Raw genomic sequence first — 25,679 nt, forward strand, 5'->3', positions numbered from 1 at the left:
TCTTTTGACACCCACTGCACGCCCAACCTACCTGGAAAGGAGTCTCTCTTTGAACTGCCTTTCCTAAGGTTTCTTCCATTTTTCCCTACAAGGTTTTTTTTTAGGAGTTTTTCCTCGTCTTCTTAGAGAGTCAAGGCTGGGGGGCTGTCAAGAGGCAGGGCCTGTTAAAGCCCATTGCGGCACTTCTTGTGTGATTTTGAGCTATACAAAAATAAATTGTATTGTATTGTATATGTATATCCCTCCACCAAAGCAACAACACCAAATATACAATAATAAACCGTCCCTTGTCCCAGTAACACATAACAAACACAAAACACAAATAACAATGAATGAATACAGAAAATGCCAATGATAGTGAACTTGAGTACGAGTATACAACTGTCCTGAATACAGATGACTGGTCAACAGATAAGTGATGTGTTTGAATTTCCCGGAAAAAATGGAACAACCTCACCGTGAATCCTTGGCGTATGGCGGATAACGTAGTCCAACCCCGGGGTCTCTGGCGATGATTGAATTGAAGTAAGTCCGGCGGAATGAAAAACAAACTGGATACCAAAGCGAGATGGGGAAAAATAGCAGGTGAGGATGGTTCGCTGTAGTGAAATGTAATGTCCGTCTTTCTCTTTCCTCCTGGTCTATTCCCTACTGATTGTTTATATAGTAATGAGCCGGATGTAATTGATTGATTGTAAACAGGTGCTTTCCATCTTGGGGCTACGGTTTCTCTCCATCATCCGTCCCCCCTGTATTTACGGGGACGACATTCACTGACGTACACATTATAAACAGCAAACGGGACGATAGAAACAAAACGCACTCAGTACAAACATTGAAAACACTATTACTATGTAGCCCCGCTACAAATTGCTCTGTGAAGCGACTATAGCCGGCTGTGGCATTCAATGAATGTACATCACCAAATATACTTGGCTCCAGCATGTTGGCAAATTGCACTGGGAACCAACTACAGCCCCCCTCCTCAAACCGCCACCTTATCGTGGTGGAGGGGTTTGCGTGTCCCAATGATCCTAGGAGCTCTGTTGTCTGGGGCTTTATGCCCCTGGTAGGGCCACCCAAAGCAAACTGGTCCTAGGTGAGGGATGAGAAAGTGCGGTTCAACAAAACCTCCATGATGAATACAAAATTTGGACAGCGTTTTCCCTCGCCCGGACGCGGATCACCGGGGCCCCCCTCTGGTGCCAGGCCTGGAGGTGGGGCTCGATGGCGAGTGCCTGGTGGCCGGGCTTGCACCCATGGGGCTCGGCCGGGCACAGCCCGAAGAGGCAACGTGGGTCCCCCTTCCCATGTGCTCACCACCTATGGGAGGGGCCAAGGAGGTCGGGTGCAGTGTGAGTTGGGTGGTGGCCGAAGGCGGGGACCTTGGTGGTCCGATCCTCGGCTACAGAGTAGAGCCATTCAGAGTAGAGCCGCTGCTCCTCCGCATCGAGAGGAGTCAGATGAGGTGGCTCGGGCATCTGATCAGGATGCCTCCTGGACGCCTCCCTGGTGAAGTGTTCCGGGCACGTCCAACCGGGAGGAGGCCCCGGGGAAGACCCAGGACACGCTGGAGGGACTATGTCTCCCGGCTGGCCTGGGAACGCCTTGGGATTCCCCCGGAAGAGCTAGAAGAAGTGGCTGGGGAGAGGGAAGTCTGGGCATCTCTGCTCAAGCTGCTGCCCTGCGACCCGATCTCGGATAAGCGGAAGAGGATGGATGGACCAACTATAGCCGGTTCCAGCAGTTTAAGGGTTAACTGTCTTTAGTTATTCGATTAGACGTGCTGTCAGAAGGTGGATGTTGTGCAGCCTCATCCGTACATCTACAGCAATCGTTTGGCAGATTTGTTGATTCGGGTGTTTTGAGCACTGAAATCCGCATCTCCTGTGTCTCCTCGTTATCCGCTCTCTTAATGGCAGTCCTTTCGATGGAGTGTGACACACTGTTCAAATGTGTATTTTGCACTTCATATTTTTTATGAATACAGCTGCCAATTCTTTCAAACTTACATCGACTCCAATACGATCGTTATAACGCTGAACAACAGAGAGCATAAACAGCACCCGCGATAACATATCATTCACGTTTACCATTCGTTCATTTATACCGTCGAATGCTAACATATAAGCTGCTACAGAAAGGTTTTTCCCTTGTATCAGATTATTTTTTAAAACATGCAATGTGCTCTCTGCACATGTGACACTCATTTATATGCTTAATAGTATTTTTTTAGGAGACTTCTTAACTGTAGGTGGTTCTTTATAAACAGAAGCTTGCTGTCTGTTGGAGCATGTGAATGAGAGCCCCTCTGATCTCTTCAACAACTGGAGTGGGCAAAACTACACAAAATATCCACAATTCTATCAAAAAAGCTCCACAAGAGGGAGGATAACCATCAACCCACTACCTGTGAACATAAAGGGTGACAAATGACCTTGCCTGAAAAGCTTGCATATTGTAATCTTTCTAGTAAGCCAATAAAAGAAGTCATTTTGCTTGACTTCTCACTACATTCATAGTGGCTAACAGAGTACAACACCCTAGTACAGGGGTGTCGAACTCCAGGCTTCGAGTGCCGCAGTGGCTGCAGGTTTTCATTCTTACCATCTTCTTAATTAGTGACCACTTTTTGCTGCTGATTACTTCTTTTAATTAACTTGACTCAGGCCCCATAGTTGTTTCTTTTTCTTTAATTAGCAGCCAAACAATAATGAGACACAAAACAGGCCACCAGCTCCCCTGTGCCCATCACACAATATCTGAAATTAAAGAGAGGTGACGGTCTTGGTAAGGTTGATCTCTCAGGTCACCAAAACATTTTGACGGTGCTCTTAGAAAGAGCAGAAAAACAACAGTTTTCGAAATGTCTGCTGTGGCAGAATGAGAGCAGCAACAAGCCATGGAATTAAATAACGGGTTTAATTAACAGCAAGAATTGGCTTTTCATTAAGAAAGTGATTGGAGTGAAATTGGTTGGAGTTTGAAGCCCCAGTTTAGCTGGTCATCTGTTAACTCGTTTCACATCTCATTTCTGCTTGGCTGTCATTTAATGAAGAAAGGAATCAATTCAGAGGGCTGAACTCTTCTAACAGGGCTATTAAAGTGATGGGGAAAAAGTTAATTAGCAGGTCACTGATTAGGAAAAGGGTGAGAATGAAAACCTGCAGCCACTGCGGCCCTCCAGGCCTGGAGTTCGCCACCCCTGCCCTACTACTACAGACATACAAGACACTGAAATGTACCGCTACTACATGGAATTGAAGACCTGGTGGAAGAAACTGGCACACATGGACAGCAAAATCTTCTTCTTAACGAAATACAAAAAGGAAAACCTTATCCTGAAAGGCATCGTGATGAGGAATTTTTGATTACATCTTGCATGAAGAAGGGGCCTGAGTTGCCTCGAAAGCTTACATATTGTAATCTTTTTAGTTAGACAATAAAAGGTCATTTTGCCTGACTTCTCACTGTTGTTGTAAGTAATTTTATAAAGTTAGGCATCTTATTATATGTTTATTTACAGCAAATTGCTAGAATCCAGAGTCTTGGCCAGTAGGGGGTCCATATTATCTGCCAGGTTACTAGTAAATGCTTGCAGAAGGCCAACACTGCCGGCTATGAATTATTACAGGGATACAAATTACAGGAATGCATAAAAGAATGTCAATCTACTGAAAATACACCGGCACAGACAAGCGAGGCCTTATTAATTTGTATTAAATTACATTAATCTGCAAAAAAATGAACGTATTTAATTGAGTTCCTAGTCTAGCTGTTTAATCTCTTTCATAGAAAACCCAAGCAAACGGACGAGGGCAAGCGTACCTGCTTAAAGCGCCATCACAGTCTGAAGAAGTCACTGAATGGGATACCTGACATTAAACATTTAATTCACTACTACACACGTGAAATCTCCTTGGCTAGCAGAGACAGTCACTCATCTGTCCATCCATCCATCTCCTCAATCCACTCTATCTGCTATCAGGTCTGCACCCACCCTTTAGAGCCAGGGTCTCAAATTCAAGGACCACAAGCCACATCAGGCCATTAGAACTTTTTACAACAGCCCACCTCATTAAATCAAATCTAATTTAATTTGTCAAATGCAAATTATACATTGTAGCAGTAGGGGGCGCTAGAGCTCCCTTGAACCCTCAGATACCACTCCAAACACCAGGTAAAACTATAATTATTATTTATTTTGTAATAATAGTGTGCACCAAGCACCCTCCACTCCACACTACACATGCAATACTCTATAATCACTAACAATAATCAATTCACCTAATCCTCCTCTCCCAGACGCGTTGCCACCCTTTCTCCCAGCTCAGCTCAGCGTCTGGGCTTTCCCATAGTCCTTTTATACTCCCCGACCTGGAAGTGGCTCCAGCCCAGCAGTCCATGAGTCCTTATCACTTCCGGGTCAGATTAAAAGTCCTTTTCTTCAACCTGGAAGCACGTCATTCCCTCCGGTCATATGATCGTGATGCACTTCCAGGTTATAGGGCACATATAAGTCCTTGGGCCTCCCTGCAGCGTACCCTGGTGGGCCGCACGGTGTCCAGCAGGGTTGGGAATAAAAACTCCATTGTCCTTGATTCCCTGCTGGTCTTTGGGGCACTCCCATGCTACAGGGAGGGCTCCATCTAACAGCCTGGGGGTGCTGGCCGGGATGAACAGCCGGCCATCTCCCACAACATTCAATAATACAAATAATTAATAGTTATACATACACATCAACTGGAACAGCCAGTGACCTCCCTGACCAAGTTACTACATTCCCACTGCCACCAGACCATCCCTCCTAACACTTCAGCTGGAATGGCCAGTGAGGAGCCCACTTCTGACCATCAGTGTGGACTGTCCATTACTGGAGACCAAGTAAGGACACAACTGAGGAAACCACACACAGGAAAAGCTGCAGGACCAGATGGGAGTCCGTCCTCAAGTTCTTAAGGCCTGTGCTGATCAACTTTGTGCTCTCCTCTGTCACCTGATCAGTTTGTCCCTAAGGCTTCATAAAGTGTCACTGCTGTGGAAAACCTCCTGCATTGTTCCTGTTCTAAAGATGTCAGGCACCTCTTCGCTTAACCCTTTAACCGCCAACTCCCTAAATATTCCCCACGCCAGGCAAAATCTGAACAATTTTCGTTTTTTTACTTTTTTACATTTATTCAAGCAGTATTGACCACTAAATGTTGTGCAAGTTCTAGAAATGGGCAAACACATAATAAAACACAAAATGTACATTTTCTCAGGCTTCTGGATTTATTGTCTACTACAAAACGGAACAGTCAAAAGCTATGCAAGTAGTTCGGTCAATCATAGTTTCATTCCCAGTATTTGAGTTTGCTGTGCCACAGGCCAAAGCAGGGAACTGCACAAAGTCCTGGATTGCTGGGACACTTTGAGCAGAAGGTCTTGACGTCTCTACGCTGACCCTTCTTTGAACATACACGACAGCGTGCCTGTGGCTTGGTCCAAGTTGGTGTTGGTTCGAGTTTGTCCGGAAAGTGATGTTCTGTGAGCCTCAACACTGCCTCTATCTGCATGTTGTTCCTCACCAGAGGAGATGAAGTCGGCAATGACGTCATGTTCACACTGCAGAAATGTTTTTGTGCCTCCATTTTTCTGGTACAAAATGTGATCATTCAGCATTGCCATTTGGAGCAGATGAACTGATAACTTTTTATACCATTTCATAGTTTTTCTTGCAGCCGAATAGGGTTCCAATATTTGGTCCTGCTTGTCAACAGCACCCATGTTGCTGTTGTATTCAATGATGCATTGTGGCTTGTAACGGACATCAGAAGGTGATGGGCGTCCTCTTCTGCGGGGAGCCTCCTGCACAGACTCATTGTGCTGAGTTGTTAGCATGTGAACATCTTTTTTGTCTCGAAATTTCAGGCACAGCAATGGGCCACTGCGGTATGCAATGTGCTGACCCAGTGCTGGCGCTGAATTGCGAACTTCTGAAGGGACCCTGTTAGAACGAATTGTGCCACATGCTGTAGTTTTACGATGATGAAGGTAATGGAACAGCCTACAACTGGAGTACCAGTTATCCATCCAAACGGTGTACCCATTGTCCAATAGTGGTAGGGCAAGGTACACAACAATTTTCTCTGAAAGTCCAAAGTCCTTACATTCATCTGGCAACACTGCTGAAATACTACTCATAGGATCCTCTTTGCCAGTGTATACACGAAATCTATAAATGTAACCTGAATTCTCAGCTAAGCAAAACATCTTGATACCAAACCGTGCCCTTTTCAATGGTAGATACTGTCGAAACTGTAAGTGGCCCTTCCACGACAATAAACTTTCATCAACTGCAACTGACGGTCCTGGCATGTAGGGCAACTGAAATGTTTCAAATAAATGGTCAATCAAAGGACGTAGCTTGAACAAGCGGTCGCGGTTTGGATCTTTCTTATCTGGGTCATTTCTGTTGTCATTCAAATGAAAGAATTTCAGCAGCAAAGAGAATCGGTTACGTGTCATGATAGCTGCAAAAATAGGTGTTGCATACATAGGATCTGTAGACCAGTACATCTCAATATCTGGTTTTCTGATTATTCCCATCAACATCAAAATCCCAATGAATTTTTTCATTTCGTTTTCATCAGTGTCTACCCAAGCACGAACACGGGAATGTGGAGGTAAATTGGGATTTTTCTCAATAAACTGTGCTGCATACAGATTTGTCTGATGAGCAAAATGTCTGATCAAATCAGGTGACACAAACAGCTCATAAAACTGCTCAGCAGTGTAATTGTTTACATCAACAGTAAAGCCACACGTTGCCTCAAACGGATGCAGAAAAGGTAGTTCACCTCGGGCAGCAGTCCAGTTGAGATGCTGGGGATACACCCACTCATCGCCGTCATCCGATGCGTCTTCATTCACAGTATCATGCAGCGCACGTTGCTGATCATCATTGTCGCTAAAATCTTCTTCAGAACTGCTACAATCATGATCAGAATTGTCCAAAATCGCCTGCAAAGCCTCACTTGAAGTCAGTTTACGTTTCGCCATATTCACAGCTGTCACTTCCGAATCACGTCACATAACCGGCCAAAACAACCACAGAGTTGTCGAAATACAACGTAGTAATAATACCCACGCCAAACCGTCAGTTATACTACGCGCCAGGCATTCATATAACCACAGGCAAATGTGCCGGATAATTCCGGCAGACGGCGGTTAAGGGGTTAATGACTACAGACCATTGGCTCTTACCTCTCACATCTTGAAGACCTTTGAGAGGCTGGTCCTGGACTACATGAGTCCTCTTGTGGCAGACCACCTGCAGTGGAGGATACAATGATCTGTCAGCTCCACAAGGTTGGGCAAAGTTGACAGCACATTGAGGACTCTGTTCTTTGATTTCTCCAGAGTCTTCAATACCACCCAGTCATCTTTGTTAAGGGGTCAACTGAGAGATATGGAGGTGGATGAGCCCGTAGGGTCCTGGATGATGAACTGTCTGTCAGGCAGACCACTGTGTGTGAGACTCAAGGATTGTGTGAGCAACACTGGAGCACCACAAGGAACAGGCCTGACTGCTTTACTCTTCACTCTGCACACCTCAGACTAGAAATATAACAGCAGGTCAGGTCACTTCCAGATATTCTCAGATGATTCTGCACTTATGGGGTGTATTGATAAGGAGGATGAGATAGAGGAGAGGAGTCAGGGGGAAATCTCTGTTTCATAGTACAAAGAGAATTGTCTGCATCTTAAAACCAAAGAACTGCTTATTGTCTTTCGCCACACCAAACAGCCTCTTTGTCTGGTCACTATTGAGGGAGTGGATGTAGAGGTGGTCCACTCCTAATGACACAGCACAGAGGAACTAAAAGGGTAGAACAGACTCTTCTTACTTAGAAAACCGTGCTCCTTTAATGTGGGAAATGACATCCTTCACATCTTCTACAACTCTATGATGGTCAGTGTGGTGTGCTGGGCTGGTAGCATCACTTCAAGGGAGGTCCACCGAATCAAGAAGCTATTTAAAAGGGCAGGCTCAGCTTTAGGACCCACTCCAGACCCCCTGGAGGTCGTAGCGAGAATTAAAACAAAACTTAGTGCCATTATGAACAATGCTGCACATCCTCTCTCTGACACACAAACACTGAGGACTGTCAGACAATGAATTATTCAGCAGAATAACGGTATACGGCACATCCTTACTTCACACACCGCCACTGCTGCCACTGTGCTCACTTTCTTTAAAGTTCCACAACTGTCAGGACTCACTGCCCTTCTGCAGCTTACCTGATGACACAATTCTTTTGTGTTTTCAACTAACTTAACTGTTGTAACCAAAGGATAAGTGTCTATGTGTCTGCCTATGTATCTGTCCAGCTGTTATGTCTCTGTCACTCCAAAAGATGTATTACAAACACTTTTAGTAATAAAATGTATCGCACCTGTCATTCCAACAGATGGCACATCGCAAACATTAGCACTTTTTTTTACGAATCCCATACTAAGTAGCATATAACAGAGACATATGCATTGCATTTGACATTCCAACAGATGGCGCATCACAAGAATTAACACCGCTTTTATGAATTCCATACTAAATAGCATATAACTGAGACATGTGCATTGCATTTGTCATTTCAACTGATAGTGCATCATAAGCATTGACACTTTTTTATGAATCCCATACTAAATGGCATATGAAAGAGACATATGTATTGTGTTTCATTCCAACAGATGGCACATCACAAACATTAAAAAATTTTATGAATCCCATACTAAATAGGATATAACACAGACATATCTATTGTGTTTGTCATTCCAACAGATGGTGCATCACAAACACTGAAACCTTTTTTAAAAACCAATACTAAATGACATATAAAAGAGACATATGTATTGTGATTCATTCCAACAGATGGTACATCACAAACATTAACATTTTTTACGAATCCCATACTAAATAGGATATAACTTTTTATAATGTGAATTTCCCCTTGGGATTAATAAAGTATCCTATCTATCTATCTATCTATCTATCTATCTATCTATCTATCTATCTATCTATCTATCTATCTATCTATCTATCTATCTATGTCAGAGACATATGTATTGTATTTGTTATTCCAACAGAAGATGCATGACAAACATTAGCACTTTGTTTACAAATCCCATATCAAATGGCATATAACAGAGACATACCAATTGCACGGTGCACTGTGAATGTTACCATTTAGGTCTGTGTTGATTATTTATATTTCAACTTGTCTTAGACTGGAAACATTGCTAATGTTGATACAAAATGCATTTACATTTCCTCTCGTGCGATTGCAATCCATTTCTGATCAACTCCGTAGTTAGTCTGTGTAATGCATCTCCAATGTTTTTACACCTGTTTTTTTTTAACGTGGTCAAGTGCCACCCAAACATGACACATGTTAATGCAGGTATACACTGACATACTTTGCTTTAGCTACAAATTCTCACCTGTCTCCAGACTGCTATTCAAACTCAGTTTTACTTGTTGCCATCACTTGTTCACTCAATCCTAGAGGCTGCTGTGGTCATGCTTAATATTTGTAAATGTTTATCACGGGTGCCAATGTTGCCAGTGACCATTTTACCTTGGCAGTCATGTGCTAGAGAGGCTATGTGACTTTGTTCATCAATACACATCCGTTATAAAGGTAGGCAGCACACATCCCGCTGTATCCAAGAACTGGAATAAAACTCCTTGCATTACATAGTTAGGGAATGGTGTGGCAGGTATCGTTCGGAACCTCTGTTTGTTACTTTTGACTCCCAACTTCCACAGGATGGAGGGAAGGGCTTTTATTTTTAGACCCGCCATCTTGTGGCTCAGAATACAGTAGTGGCAGCCAGTCAAGACAAATAAAAAAGGGCAACTGAAACCGAGTCATCAGAACATATAGATACACAGCCTCTTTGGCAAACGGGTCACTTGTATTAATAATCAAGCGAATTGGCCTGGCGGCCCAAACTCTGAGTTTAATGGGCACATCTCACAAAAACCTAAACAGACCCACGTGAAGGAAAATCCAGGCATGGTGGAGGTCACAAAGTGTATAATGGATGTCATCAGAACAAGGATCAGAATGACAGGTTGGGAAGACTACTCCTTTACAAAATTAGGGGGATTTGCACAAAGGCTATCATCTGCCTAAAGACTTCATTATGCTTTTTGTAAATTGGCATGTGCAGCAGATATGAAGGAATGATGGATGAATCAGAGGCCACAAATGTGTACCTTACCAACATGAAGAAAATGCAGACATTGATAACTTAAGTATAGTCACCTTAGGCACACATGGAGTAAGTGATGTCACCGCATGCACATAAGAGGTCTCATCTGAGGTATGTAACACCACTCTGGGACAAGGGCGGGCACGCTGTCACTAATGCAGTTCTGAAAAGACACCCAAATAAGGGCAACTGACTCCGCCCCCTTCCATTGCAGGACTCTGTAAAGCCTGGGTATCTACTTGTGGATGGAGCAGACTGCAGGATGGAGCTCCTACCAAATCTGACCTGCTCAGGAACACCGACTAACCCACCCATCGCATGGTTACGATTTGTTGTTGCGTCCCTTTCCAGATGGGAGAAATAAACCACACAGGCAAGTGGTTGTAGCAGTCCAAAAACAAAGGTTTTATTGTTCTCCTATTTTATTGTTCTTCACTGAACAAAAAAAAAAACAGACAAAGAACAACTGCGAGTCAAAAACCTCACCAATTCGTACTCTTAACTCTTTTTATTTTAGACAAAAAACTAATGGAACTTCCTTAACAATTTACCACCCCCACCACCATACCAGTGGCTCCTCTGCACGTCCCTCTCCGCAGCACTCTGAGCAACCTCATTTGCATGGCTTTTTAGGACATACTGCCGCGGTGATAATTTCTTTACCAGGCTGTTACATTTTGTTTTATTTGTCCCTTTTCTGCACCAACGTGCTCTTGTTTTGGTCTGCTGATTAAACAGGACAAGCGGGTTGGTGCCCCAGCATTTCTTTTTTGGAACTCAGTCATTTCCCTCTCCCGACCACAGGGGCTCTTAAGGGTTCAGTGGAATAACCCCGGGAAAGGCGCTATATAAATAAAATGTATTATTATTATTGTTATTTTGGAAGAATTCAAAGGCTAGAACTGGTTGGGCTGAATGGCCTGTTCTTATCTGGATTTTTCTAACGTTCTAACGTTTTCAGTTCAAGAATTTAGAGATAAAGAGGAGACATACAAGTACAGTAGATCCTAGCCTCAACTTTACAATAAATTCTGCAACAAGAACATGGAGACATGGTTGGAAAATTGTTAAAGGGTTATCCTGTACAAATGCAAAAAACATTCTTCTTCACACAAAGAAGCATGGACACATGGAACAAATGAGCAAGTCAAACCCGGATTAAGACCCCCATAGGCACCTGGGTGATTTAGCTTCTTAACAGAAAGATGATTATCCATCCATCCATCCATTTTCCAACCCGCTGAATCCGAACACAGGGTCACGGGGGTCTGCTGGAGCCAATCCCAGCCAACACAGGGCGCATGGCAGGAACCAATGGCGGGCAGGGTGCCAACCCACCGCAGAAGATGATTACACTTTTTAAAATAAATAGTTTAAGGCCGGCCAGTTTAACACCTTCTTGATTGGGAGTCCCTCTTGGTCACTCTCGGGAGCACAGACTTGATCGTTCACCGTGAATTTGTGAAAAGGCCTCTTGCCGTCTAGGACCACGGGGAACACCCTGATGGTCGATCCACCCCTGGACCAATAGTGTTGGTGGACAGAAGACCCCTTAAATCACAACTTGGATGTGAGTGAATAGGATGGATGAGCTTGTTGCGCTGAATGGCCTGTTCTCGTCCCAGTTTTCTAAAGATCTAATATGATGTTGTGCTACCCTCTGTGCCCACATGGCTTACACAGCTGTTTTGCACCTTCTTGAGTGGGCGTCCTCCTTGGTCACTCCCGGGAGCACAGACTTGATCTTTCATCATGAATTTGTGGATTCGTGAAAAGGTCTCTTGATGTCTAGGGCCACGGGGAACACCCTGATCGTCGATCCACCCCAAGAGTGTGGTGGACAGAAGGCCTGTAAATCACGACTAGGGGATAGAACAAAGGAGCTTGTTGGGCTGTTCTAATTTTCTAAAGATCTAATGTGATCTTGTGTTACCCTCTGTGCCCACACGGCTTACACAGCAGTTGAACAAAGCGGCACGCATTCATGGAAGTCGGCTTACTATCTGCACAGACACCACATGCCAAGTATTAATGCTGGGAAGGAACTCCCATTCACATCATGTCCTCTTAATCTCCTATTACAGAAGAGAGCAAATTCATGGTTAGCTTTGTGGAGGACTTAAGAATGTGTGTGTGTGTCTCCCTGTTCCATAAAGGTGCCTACACATACGAGTTTAACAAATAAATATAACTGGTGAAACACTAACAGCCATTGATGTAAAACAAAGCCAGCACTGATTCATTAGACAAGGTCGGCCTAGGAGGTACGAGGTAAGGCCCTCAATCTGAGCGGTCATTAGTTAAGCTACGCTCCTTCATTTCCAGCCAAAACTGGATCGGCTGTCATCCTTCAGAAGAAGCCCTTTGAAATGCTATTCCCGGCCATCGTGGTCCACTCGAAGCCCCAGAGAAGATCATTACGTTACCCACAGGACCCGCGTCTCAGCTGTCAAATTGAGCTTGAAATCACAGTTAGCTGAAACCGTTCTTGAAACAGTATCCCCCATTGCCAGATTGATTTAATAGCCTAAATAAATTTCACTTTAATGTTTCGGCCACTCGGCACGTTTGTATCAGTGGAGGTGAACTCTTCACCTTACTTCAGGAGGACCACTTTTCAGCTGAAAGACTAGACGTTCCGCTTATCAGCTCTGTCCTCGCATATTTCACTAATTTGGCAATGTGTAAGCGGGTATTTTTCTACATTTTGTTTAAATTATGTGGACAACTCATTACAATTGCCGCTCACAAAAGGGCAATAATGTACACACCTTCTTGTCATTGCACAATGACGCTTCGTCAGATCCAACCCGACTCACTAAGTGCATGAAGGTTTCATGTTCGCTCCCACATGCCGAAGACTTGCTCCTTAGGTTAATTTGTGGCCTCAGGCCGATCCATCGTCCACTTGATTAAGAGAGTGCGTGGACCCAGCCACCGCGTTAGCCTCGATTGAAACAACAGGGAGTGAAAAATGAACGAATACACATTATGACTTCAGCCCAGTGCTGCTGGGACAGACACACGCGTCACACATGTGCTCATGGGAGCTCAAATAAATGTGTTACTCCGCCAGACAGTGGCATGGCACTGTACTCTCTAACTCTTTCTCTCTGCAGACCATCATTAAAAAGTCACTTTTGCCTCCGATCCTACAAACGTCATTACCACATCCAGTGCCTCAGAAACTGCCTCCCTTATGACATCATTTCCGCTTCCAAACCCACCTCTTCCTGTCAGTCAGCTGTAAGATGGGACAGTCAAAACATTCCCGGAATTGTGATATAGCGGGAGAGTGGGAGATCAGATTACGCACACCTTGTTGTGGAGGGGAGCGCAGTACGTCCGTAGAGGTCTGGGTAGGTAGTATTGTTTCAGTTACCGTTTGTGTATCTGAAGCTGACTGCGCATGAACTTGATGTCAGCACATTGTTTGAACTGCAACATTGCGGCAAATGACTATGCACACGTCTAACTCAAACGGTAAACGATAAAAAAAAACGAAGCGACCGAAACCCAGATAAGAGGCAAATACCACAATCAATAACCAGCAATAAGTCGAAAACCAGGCAAGAATCGAAAAATAATCACAAGAGAATTAAAACATGTAAAGATTTTATCCACAAATCGGATAAGTCCTTTTATCCTGTCTGCTATTTAATTTGAGGTCACGACCCTGGCTACCATGCCCCTAGAAACTTGGGACGCGACCCTGACAACGGTACACAAAAATGGCTTCCATTACAGGAAAAATTCGATAAGAGCTCGAATGTCAGCCTTAATCATGAAACTACCTGACCCAGAGGTGCTGCCAGGTGGTAATTTTATTGTACCAGAAGTACTCCCGGGTTCAGGTTGAAATGGACCCCTGCACTTCCATCCATCCATTTTCAACCCGTTGAATCTGAACACAGGATCACAGGGGTCTGCTGGAGCCAATCCCAGCCAACATAGGGTACAAGGCAGGAACCAATCCTGGGTAGGGTGCCAACCCACCACAGGACACAAACAAACACACCCACACACCAAGCACACACTAGGGCCAATTTAGAATCGCCAATCCACCTAACCTGCATGTCTTTGGAGCGCCCGGAGGAAAACCACGCAGACACGGGGAGAACATACAAACTCCACGCAGGGAGGACCCGGGAAGCGAACCCAGGTCCCCAGATCACCCAACTGCGAGGCAGCAGCGCTACCCATTGCGCCTCCGTGCCGCCCACCCTGCACTTTTTCCCAGGAATTCGGAGTCAGGAGGTGGTGGACAACACTCGATGGAGAAGAGTTAAGGAGGGGATGGGAGAGAAAAGAATAAGAAAAGAATAAGAATTGTGACTGTGGTGGCCTTGCGAAAGAAGAGCCTGTGATAAAGAAGTCTTGTTTGAACCCAGGACTTGTGTTTAGGGTGCTGTAATGCCCCTTACAGGTCACACTGCTCAAGTAGAAGAAACCCAACCCACAAACTTATTGGCACCTCTTCAAATCTGTAAGAAATAATTCCACTTCAGTTATGTGGTGTTCCTTTAATTTGAATTTAAACTCACATGGGGCAAAGTAACAGGTGCTGGTAAACTAGAAATTCCACTTGCTAAAAGTTCAAATGGAGAGAAGGTGACTCAGATCTTTGTTCCTGTGTGATGTGTACCACACTGAGCATGGAGAAAAGGAACAAGAGCAAAGAATTGTTTCAGGATTGGAGAACCACAATTGTGCAAAAGCATGGATGGTCTCAAGGCTTCAAGTCCATCTTCACAGGTCTTCATGTTCCTGTGTCCACTGCGTCATTAAGAACTTTACAGCCCATGGCACTGAAGCTAAACTCCTTGGACATGGATAGAAGAGAAAAACTAATGGAAGATTGCAATGAAGGATTGTTCTAAAATGGTGGATAAAGAACCGCAATCATCTTCCAGACAAATTCAAGCTGACTTACAGAGAGTACAATGGTGTCAGCTCGCACTATCCGTCACCATCTGAATGATTTGGTAAAGCACATCATTCTACCAAAATGAGGCCTTCAAAGGAAAGAACACAGTCCCTACGGTCAATCACATTAGGTGTTCAAAGATATTTTGAGGCTGTAGTGCTGCTTCTGGCACTGGCTACCTTGACCATGTGCATGCCATCATGAAATCTGAAGACTACCAAAGAACTGTGGACCTCCATCAGAGGCCATGGGTCTTCCAGCAGAACACTGACACAAAGCACACTTCAGAAATGGTTTATGACGAAGAAGCACTGGAAAGTTCTGAAGTGGCCAGCAATGAGTACAGATCTGAATCCCATACAACACCTGTGGGGTGAGAGATCTCAAAAGAGAAGTTGGGAGATGGCACCGTTTAAATCGGGGAGACCTGAAACAGGAGGCAAAAGAGAAGTGGTCCAGAATTCCAGTAGGGAAGTGTAGATAGATAGATAGATAGATAGATAGATAGATAGATAGATAGATAGATAGATAGATAGATAGATAGATAGATAGATAGATAGATAGATAGATAGATACTTTATTAATCCCCGAGGGGAAACTCACATTAAGAAACTCATTCACGGTTACACGAAGCGACTGATTTCAATTATTGTTTCCGAAGGGTGGGCTACCAAATATTAAGTTGAGGGTGCCAACAGTTAGTTTTGTCCTGTCCATTTCTGGAGTTCTGTGTGAAGTGTGATCAGATTTAACTTTTCTTCACTGCTTTGTTTGTGTTGTTCCAATGCAAACAAATTAAATAAGCATATGAAGACCAAAGTGTTTATAACTGTAACAATTTTCTGAAAGAAGTGCGGGGGGTACAAACATTTTTGGCCATGACTCTGGAAAGATGGTATACAGTATAACGTCTGAATATTAGCTGATAATGCTAGTGGTGTAGTAAAGATTCTGTTATTATTACAGAAATACACATAAATAAGGTAAAACAGTTTTATTTACCACTTAGACCGGCGACGTTCCAGCACTACTTCTCAATGCACAGCCAGCTTTCCCCAGTTCTGAACTGTCATCCACTGGGCCAGCAGTGACTGGTTACTATGGCAGCGGGCGATTATGTGCTTGGCTTAGTAAATCCTATTGACCTCCGCTGAACTCCTGGCCCCTGGTCAGCAGGAGGGATTAGTGAGATTGGTTCAAACCTGACTAGCGTAAAGACATAACAACCAATTGGCGGAGAGGGGTGAAAGCTTTCAGAGTTCATCCAGCATGGCCTTCCCAATTGGAGTAAGGTTGTAAGCACAGAAAAGATTAAAAGAGAAAAAAGTCTTGAGGAAAGGTCATTATGCACCTGATCGGACAACTCGAACGTGTCACAAAAGGAGCTGGCTTTAACTGCAGTCACAGCACAGTGGGCTTAACGCAACCTGGGCTATAACTCCCCCCTTTTCTTTTTTTTAGTTGTCCCGTTAAGGTTTAAGGTTTTTATTTGTTTGTTACATGCAGTATTATACAGGAGGATAAGATGCAGGGATACTGTTTATGTCTAACAGATCCCAGCTAATACTAACACAACACCAGAAAATACAACACAGCAATAAGTGTACAAAAATCTAACACAATAATAGCAACACAAAAATCAAATAATGGTGACTGTTTTTTACAGTCTGATGGCATGTGGGTAGAAGTTCCTAAAGAATCCTTCAGTCTGAGTTTTTAGGCTGCAGAGTTGTCTGCCTGACTTAAACAGCTTATTACTGGGAGGACTGGAGTCCCTGAACATCTTGAGAGACTTGACCAAGCACCCCCTGATGAAGATACCCTGTAGAGTGGGACGTGGAGTCCCAGTGGTGCACTCAGCTGGTCACACAACCCACTGTAGGAATCTTTGCACCTGGATAGTGGAACTCCCATACCATTAGGACATTAGGACAATCTGGATGAGAAGAGGCCATTGAGCCCAACAAGGCTCTCCAGTCCCATCTACTTCATTCTTCTAAAATAACATCAAGTCGAGTTCTGAAAGTCCCTAAAGTTCTACTGTCTACCACACTACTTGGATCGCTTATTCCAAGGTGTCTGTGGTTCAATTGTGAGAAATACTTCTGAATGTTTGTGCGAATTTTTCCCAGTATAACAAGTTTCCAACGGAGTCCTGCTGTTCTTGATGAACTTATTTTAATGTCACAGTCTCAGTTCACTGGACTAATTCATTTCATAATTTTAATATGAAATCATGTGAAATCAATCATTCTCAGGTGATTCTGCACTTATGGGGTGTATTGATAAAGGGGATGAGACAGGAGAGGGGAGTCAGGGGGAGAACTTTGTTTCTTGGTGCAAAGAGAGAAATTTAACATCAGCAAAAGCAAGGAACTGCCTATTGACTTTCACCGCACCAAAGTGCCTCCTTGTCCAGTCACTATTCAAGGAGGGAATGTAGAGGTGGTCCACTGCTACAAGTACTTAGGGGTCCACATTTATGACAGGTTGGACTGGTCTTGTAACACTATAGGAAGTACAGAAGAAAGGGCAGAGCAGAGTCTTCTTCCTTAGGATATTTGCATTCCTTTAATGTGTGAAGTGACATCCATTACATCTTCTATAACTCTGTAATGGCCAGTGTGGTGTGAGGACTGGTAACATCACTTCTGGAACGGCCCACCGAAACAACAAGCTAATTAAAAAGGCAGACTCAGCTATGGAACACACTCTGGACCCCCTGAAAGTTGTAGTGAAGGACAGAATTAAAACAAAACTGAGTGCCATTATGAACAAAGTTACACATCCTCTCTGTGACAAACCAACACTGAGGACTTTTAGCCAATGAATCATTCAGCAGACGTGTGTGAAGAAACACAACTGAGGGCTCCTTTATACCAACAGCAAGACGCCTCTATAGCACCTCGCTGGGACAGCCAAGTCAGAACTTTTCCTTCTTTTTAATCTTCATGCTTTATAGTCATTCTGGTGTGTGTTCAGATCAAAGTGTGTGTGTATATTTTTATTTATTTCAAGGTTCAACAATGTACTTACTTATCTACCAATTTATGTATTTAAAGAGCTTTTGTAAAAAAAACAAATTTCCCACTGGGGACAAATAAAGTTCTATCTACCTACAGTATGTCTCCTCTTAATCTCCTTTTATATAAACTCTAAAAGCTCAGCTCTTTTAATCTTTCCTCGTAATTCATTCCCTGTACCCCTGGAATCAGCCCTGTTGCTCTTCTCTAGTTCTGCTATGTCCTTTTTGTAGCCTGGAGACCAAAACTGCACCCAGGACTCCAGATGAGGCCCCACCAGTGTGTTATAAAGACCTGAGCAAAACCTCCTGAGACTTGTACTCCACACATCAAGGCGCTATATAACCTGACATTCTGTTAGCCTTCTTAATGGCTTCTGAGCACTGTCTGACAGTCGATAGCTTAGAGTCCACTATGAGTCCTAAATCTTTCTCATAAGGTGGACTCTCCATTTTCCGACCACCCATTGTGCATTCCAACCTCATATTTTTACTTCCTACATTTACTGACATTAAATTTCATCTGCCACAAATCTGCCCAAGCCTGTCTACTGTCCCAGTCCCTCTGTATTGACTCAATGGATTCTTGATCATCTGCCAGTCCACCAAGCTTGGTGTCATCTGCAAACTTAACCAGCTTGTCATTTATATTCCTATCCAAGTCATTTATACATATTAAAAATCGGGAGTAGTCTCCCATAGACTTTCTCGTATATTCAGATATAGGGATGGAGATATTTGAGGAGTAAACTGCAAGACAATGATTATATTTTTATATTATGTACATTACAGAACCATCAGCAACAAATCACATCAAATTAATAACACACTGAACAATTATTATAAAAGTAAAGTTAAATAAATCAGACTCTGCAGCTGCATGAATAAAAGGTAAAGTACCACTTCCGGTTAGTGGAAATAGCTCAAAAGTTGATGGAAATCTATGTTTTGTACCTAATACTTGTACGCAAAATTTGGTTGACCCGAGTGAAAGCGTACTCAGGTTATCGTGTTTACACACACACGTAATTCCAAAAATGGTATTTTCACACTCAAAATCAAAATCTTGAAATTAACAATTGAATGGATAATTACAATACTTTCCCCATTCTTCATATACGAGAAAGTAAAAATAGCAGCGGTCCCTAACTCTGCCCCCTGCTGGTCACCACTCTTAACATCAGTCCATTCTGCTAAGGCCCATCACCCTCTGCTTCCTTCACCATCTACACACCACACCCTGAACTCCCACTTCTTTTAGTTTGATGCCCACCCTCTCATGTGGCACCTTATCAAGTGATTTATGAAAATCCAGATAAATCACATCGTGAGCTCCACTCTGGTCATATCTTTTTGTTGCGTCCTCATAGAATTCCAGCATGTCAGTAAAACACGACCTCCTCGTCTGAGCCCATGCTGACTGTTCACCAACACTCCGGTTCTTGCCACGTGTTGCCCAATCTCATCCTTCACAATTCCTTCCATTAATGTGTCTGTGATGCACGTTGTTGCTTACTGGCATCTAGTGACTTGGATCTGCTGGGTCACCTCTCTCTGTCGGAGTACACAGCATAAGCGGGGACACTGTGCACGTTTTTTATTAATATGGCGGAAATCAGTAAGACGAATGCCAGCTGTTACTACAGAATCAGTTCTTCAGTGATGGAAACCGCTTAGGAGTGAAAGTCGCACCAACATTTGTACGTTTTTTCTTCACATGGAACAAGTTACAGTGACCTCCAGACCTCGATTTGGCTTTGCGTGGATGCATTTGGTGAAATGGGGTCAATCAGCTGTAAATCTCCTCCCTCCTTTGTGACGCCGTCTTACATTTACAACAGAGGCATTGCTTTGAGGTGACAGAGGGAGGGGAGAGGGTCTTCTGAGACCACCTTTAAATCACACACTTTGACAATCAGCAGCCATTGCAAAAAGGGAGGCCCCCCTTTGGACTTCTGTGCCTGCATGTAAATTTTGACTGACGTGTCAACGTTCTAAAGAGCACAAAATTCCCAGGGGCTCCCCAGCTCATCACGCGGCTTCTACCAGCTGGGCAACCGCAAGCACAAAACTCGTTTACTGGTGGAGGGACATCATTAGTGGGAGAGTAGACCTCCGCCTTGGGTAAAAGGCATGAGCACTTGAGATAAAGGGGTGCAATTTCATTAAGACACTCGGATAAGTTGACGGCTTTCTCTACACAAAGACTTGAAGCTGAAGCAGAGTTTATGGACTGACCTGTAACATACAGTGACCTCCATGACGTCCGGGACACGGACACCTTTCTTCATGATTTAGCTCACAATCTACTCCACAGTTTAAAATCACAAATCAAACAATTCAGATTTGTGATTGCAGGCTTTCATTTAAGGGAATTTACAGACATTTCAGCCACACAAAACTTTTACTACACAGACCCCCCTGTTCTGGGCACCATAATGGCAGGTCTGTTAACGCCGTCATATTTAGGACTTTGTCGCCTAGCCCTCACATGCAATGATTGACAGACATCACCAGGTGCTGAGGGTCTTCTCTGGTGATGCTCTGCCAAGCCTCTAATGCAGCCATCTTCAGCTTTTGGGGGGCTTGACCCGTTAAGATTTCTCTTCAACATGGTGAAGGTCTGCTCAAGTGGAATTAAATTCGGGTGACTGGTTTGGCCATTCAAGAATTTTCCATTTTCTAGGTCTGATAAACTCCTGTGTTGCCTCAGCAGTGTGTTTGGATCCAACAATTCAGACTTGTGATTAAAGTGCACATTGCAAGCTTTCATTTAAGGGAATTTACAGACATTTCAGCCCCAGTTGGGGTCCCCAACTCCAGTCCCGGAGGGCCGCACTGGCTGCCGGTTTTCATTCTAACCATTTTTTTAAATGAGTGACCTGTTTTTGCTGCTCATTAACTTCTTTTGAATTCATTTTATTTGACTTGCTCTTGAAGACTCAGCCCCCTTAATTGTTTCTTTTTTGCTTAATTAGCAGCCATACAATAATGAGATACAAAATGAGCCGAAACAACTGGTGTCCATCGTACAATATCCGAAAATAAAGAAAGATGGAAGGTCTCAGGAATGTCGATCTGCTCAGGTCCACTAAACATTCTACCAGTGCTCTTAGAAAGGAGAAAATCAACAATTTAGGAAATGACTGCCATTAATAATAATAATAATAATAATCAGAGGTGGGTAGAGTAGCCAAAAATTGTACTCAAGTAAGTGTAGCGTTACTTCTGTGGGATACCCCCAGGCCACCAGATGGAGCCCTCCCTGCAACATGGAGGTGCCCCGAATTCCAGCAGGGCCTCGTGGACATTGGAGTTTTAATGCACAGCCCTGCTGGATACCATGGGGGCCGCCAGGAGTCACTGCAGGGAGGACCAGGAATTTATATTTTCCGTATAGCCTGGAAGTATTTCCAAGTCACGGGAATAGAAGAAATGATATACTTCCGGGCTGAAGAAAAAAGAGAACTGCTGGATAATCACATGGACTGAGGGCTCAGAAGCACTTCCAGGTCGAGGACTATAAAAGGATTGTGGGAAATCCCAGACGTCGAGCTGAGTTGGGAGGCAGGGTGGCTAAGCGTCTGGGATTGTGGAGGATTATTGTATTGGTTAGTGTTATTGATTGTTTACTGAAGTATAGTGGAGGTGGAGGTGCTTTGTGCACTGTGTTATTATAATAAACCATTATTTGGACTTTTACCTGGTGTCTGGCATGGTGTCCGAGGGTTCAAGGGAGCAAGAGCGACCTTATCTGTCACACTTCAAAATATTATTACTCAAGTAGAAGTAAAAAGTAGTCATCCAAAAAATTAAAGAGTAAAAAAGTATTTGGTGAAAAGACTACTCAAGTACTGAGTATCTGTTTGAACATAATAAATGATTTATTTTTTTTGAAATGTTGTAATAAGACAGACAAATATATAAAATAACGTGCAAATTCTGCAATTTCCAAATAATAAAATAAAAAATGAGTACAAATAAATAACATCTTTACAAAATAAAGATGCACAAATAACACAAAGATCCAAATCTCAGTTTTTCACAATAAAGCTTTTGAAGCCGATGCCTACAGTAGGTAACATGTATGTTTGAACAGTGCAAACTACTTAGAGTGACGAGATCTACTGACTGTACACTGACCATATAATACTGCATATTCACTTTGTGGTGAGGCGGGTCCACAGTTTCAAATCCATAAAGCCGTGTCACTCTCCGTAAGGCGCAATTGCACGACCGCGGTGAGTTAATGAGGTAGTAGGAGTGAGTCACACCTGCATGTGCGGGTGCGATCGTTCTCAATTGCTTCATTGGCTTTCTGCGGCATGTGATTAAGGCCCACGGAGACGGGAGTGTACCTATATGGGTCGGCACAGAAAAAAGATGGCGGAATCAAAGAAAAGGAGAAAAGAAAAGAGTCTGTAGGGGACCGGCATCGTCACACACTTGCCCTCCAAATAGCACAGCTGATAGAAAATACCATTAACTCTTTTAGGGCGGATGTCGACTTTTGTCGACAGGAGGGGTTGAAGGCGAATGTCGACAAAAGTCGACATCCAGGGATAGGGGGCGACAATCAGCTGTTAATGGCGACAAATCTCACTGTCACGCCACAGGCATTCCCTCTGTGCTTGGAGGAATGCTAGACTCGTTGACTTGGCAAATAAACATTGCGTGTGCGTGAGTTGCGAAATGTAAACAAAGGCAAGATGGCACCGACATGTGAAAAGGCAGCGAAGCAAGTGCAGAAAAGAAAACACTCGGCAGATGATGTTTTGCGCATTATCGCGGAGTCGGACTCTTGATTTTTCAGAATCGGACTTTATTGGCAGTGATCAGGAGATCGAGCAAGAGAGTTAGAAGCAGGCATCAGCTGATTAGGCACCAGCCGATGCCACGCGAGCGGATCTGCTGCCAGTTGAGTGCCTTCGCGCAGCCGATGCATCTACGGCAAGGTTCGCATGGGATAAATACACAGACATTGATCCGTTGAGAGCCGATCTGGCTACCGGAGTTTACAAGACGGCATGGCTTGCTGTTGGACACGACAGATCACCAGCTGCTGTACTTCAGGCTGCTCTCTCCTGATGCTGCTTTTCAGCTACTGTCAGACGAGACAAACAGGTAGGCAGAGATTTTTTTTGAATCGCGGGCTGCGTTTGCATCGCATTCTCGTTTTTCAAAGTGGAAACCCACAACGAAAGACAAGATGAAGCGCGCTGTGGCATTACAAATAGAGATGGGACAGAACTGGTGATATAACTTCAGGGAGCATTGGTCCAAACGTGCTTTGTCCCCTGGTGGCTTAGGTACGTGCTGCTGCAAAGTTTTATTTACTTCTGTAATAAACAGAAGCAAATACCTTGGGGTGAGCCAGGCTATAATGCCATACATAAAGTTCATAAAAGTTTCAGAAGATGAAAAGAGGTGACAATACGGTTTTCATGCAAACAGAAAACTTGGTGGCAGTGGCATGGCACGATGGCAAATGGGTGACTTGTCTCTCTACAGTACACACTAACAATATATGTTAGAAAGTGCAGCAACAGACAATTGAAAAATAGGCACCAAAGCAACACGTATTGTAAGGAGTGCAATGTGGCAATGACTGAAATTGGCTGCTTTGAGCGAGATCAGACTTTGCTGTGTAAAATGTATGTGATATGTATGTGAAATCAGAGAGTATGCAGGCTCATACAACATGCAAGACAGTAACATTTGTCAAAAGTAAATATTTTTTGTTGATTTGATATGTTAAACAATTGCTTTGTGTTCTTTTTTAAAAAATGTTAGTTTTTGGAAAAATATTCAGCCCTGGGAGAAAAGAAACAAAAACAAAATTAGCCCTAAAAGAGTTAAAACAAGGCAGCTTGTGCACATACAAGAAGTCTCACTTTACCTTGACTGTCTGTGTCTGTGCATGTTTGGTTAAAACCTGCTTGTTCTTCACTCAGTGAAGTGATGGTTAAGCTTCAGCAGGAGTTGGCTCTCAAGGTTCCTGCAGTGAAACTGTGACCGTTTAGCAGTGAACAGGAGCCCCACATGACTAAAAGTCTCTCACAGGCTGCAGACGCAGGAAGTTTGTGTGTGGTCATGTGACTGCACGGCTACGTCTGATTGGCGAAACGGAGTTATGTGATTATTGTTACTACGTCCCATTGGTGAAATGTAGTCATGTGATTATTGTTGCTACATCTGATTGGTGAAACAGTCATGCAGTAGATCCACTGGCGACTTCTCTCTGGCAAAAATATAGCGTATCTAATGGAAAAAAAGTAACGAGTCGAGTGTTGCCCAATGTAGCGGAGTAAGAGTAGCGTTTCTTCTTCACAAATGTACTCAATTAAAAGTAAAAAGTATGGTGCAGTAAAACTACTCTTAGAAGTACACTTTTTTTAAAAAAGTTACTCAAGTAAATGTACAGTAACAGAGGAAATGTAACTCGTAATTACCCACCTCTGATAATAATACATTTTATTTATATAGCATCTTTCCCATGCTCAAGGCGCTTTACAGAGTTTAAGAAAGAACGGCAGGGTATACAGTATATAGCATTGTACAAACCAGATAAATAAATAAAGAAGAGTAAGACAGTGAATTCAGAGATAAAGCCTAACAGACAACATAACTGATGGTCTCGCACACATACAGGTTACATGAGCATCTTGACATGGAGGTAAACTGAGAGAAGGGTAATAAATTCAAGTAGAGCTAAGAGCCTTCCTGAACAGATGAGTTTTGAGTTGTTTTTTAAAAGAATTCATGGAGTCAGCTGACCTGATTAATTTTGGTAGGTCATTGCAGAGTCTGGGCGCTATACAGCTGAAGGCCCTGTCACCCATGGAGTGTAGATTAGTGAGGGGCACAACAAGATTGCCAGAATCAGAGGACCTTAGTGGGAGGACAGGCACATAGTGATGGAGAAGGTCACTGATGTAGTTTGGCGCGAGGTTGTTTAAGGCTTTGTAGGTTATTAGTAGGATTTTATATTCGATTCTGTAAGACACAGGGAGCCAGTGAAGGCGGAGCAGGATGGGTGTGATGTGCTCACTGCTGCTGGTCCGTGTAAGGACTCTTGCAGCTGAGTGTTGAATAAGCTGGAGCTGTGATATAAGATTAGAAGGGGCACCTGCCAGTAGGGAATTACAATAATCGATACGGGATGTGATAAAAGCATGGATGAGTTTCTCAGCATTAGAGAAGGAGAGGAAGGAGCGAACACGGGATATGTTACGGAGGTGAAAGTAAGAAAGTTTCTTAATGTGATTTATGTGGGCGGAATAAGTGGGGGAGGAATCAAAAATGACACCAAGATTCTTTGCAGAAAAGGCAGGTCTGATGAGATCACTGCCAAGATGGACTGGGAAGGAGCTCATTTTATTAAGTTGCACTTTAGTCCCAATTTGCAGGAGGTCAGTTTTGTTGCAATTTAATGTTAAAGAGTTCTGCTCCATCCAGGTATTAATTTCACTG

At 43.5% G+C, this 25,679-nt stretch overlaps 1 protein-coding gene across 1 annotated transcript in view; it reads right to left on the minus strand.

Moving 5' to 3' along the window:
• LOC114657374 (protein crumbs homolog 2-like) overlaps positions 1–25,679 on the minus strand; it is a 309,325-nt gene that overhangs the window by 119,199 nt on the left and 164,447 nt on the right. The gene's annotated exons all lie outside the window — the stretch shown is intronic.

The sequence above is a fragment of the Erpetoichthys calabaricus genome, chromosome 9 (genome assembly GCF_900747795.2).
Source record: "Erpetoichthys calabaricus chromosome 9, fErpCal1.3, whole genome shotgun sequence".
In the NCBI taxonomy this organism is placed as follows: Eukaryota; Metazoa; Chordata; class Cladistia; order Polypteriformes; family Polypteridae; genus Erpetoichthys; species Erpetoichthys calabaricus.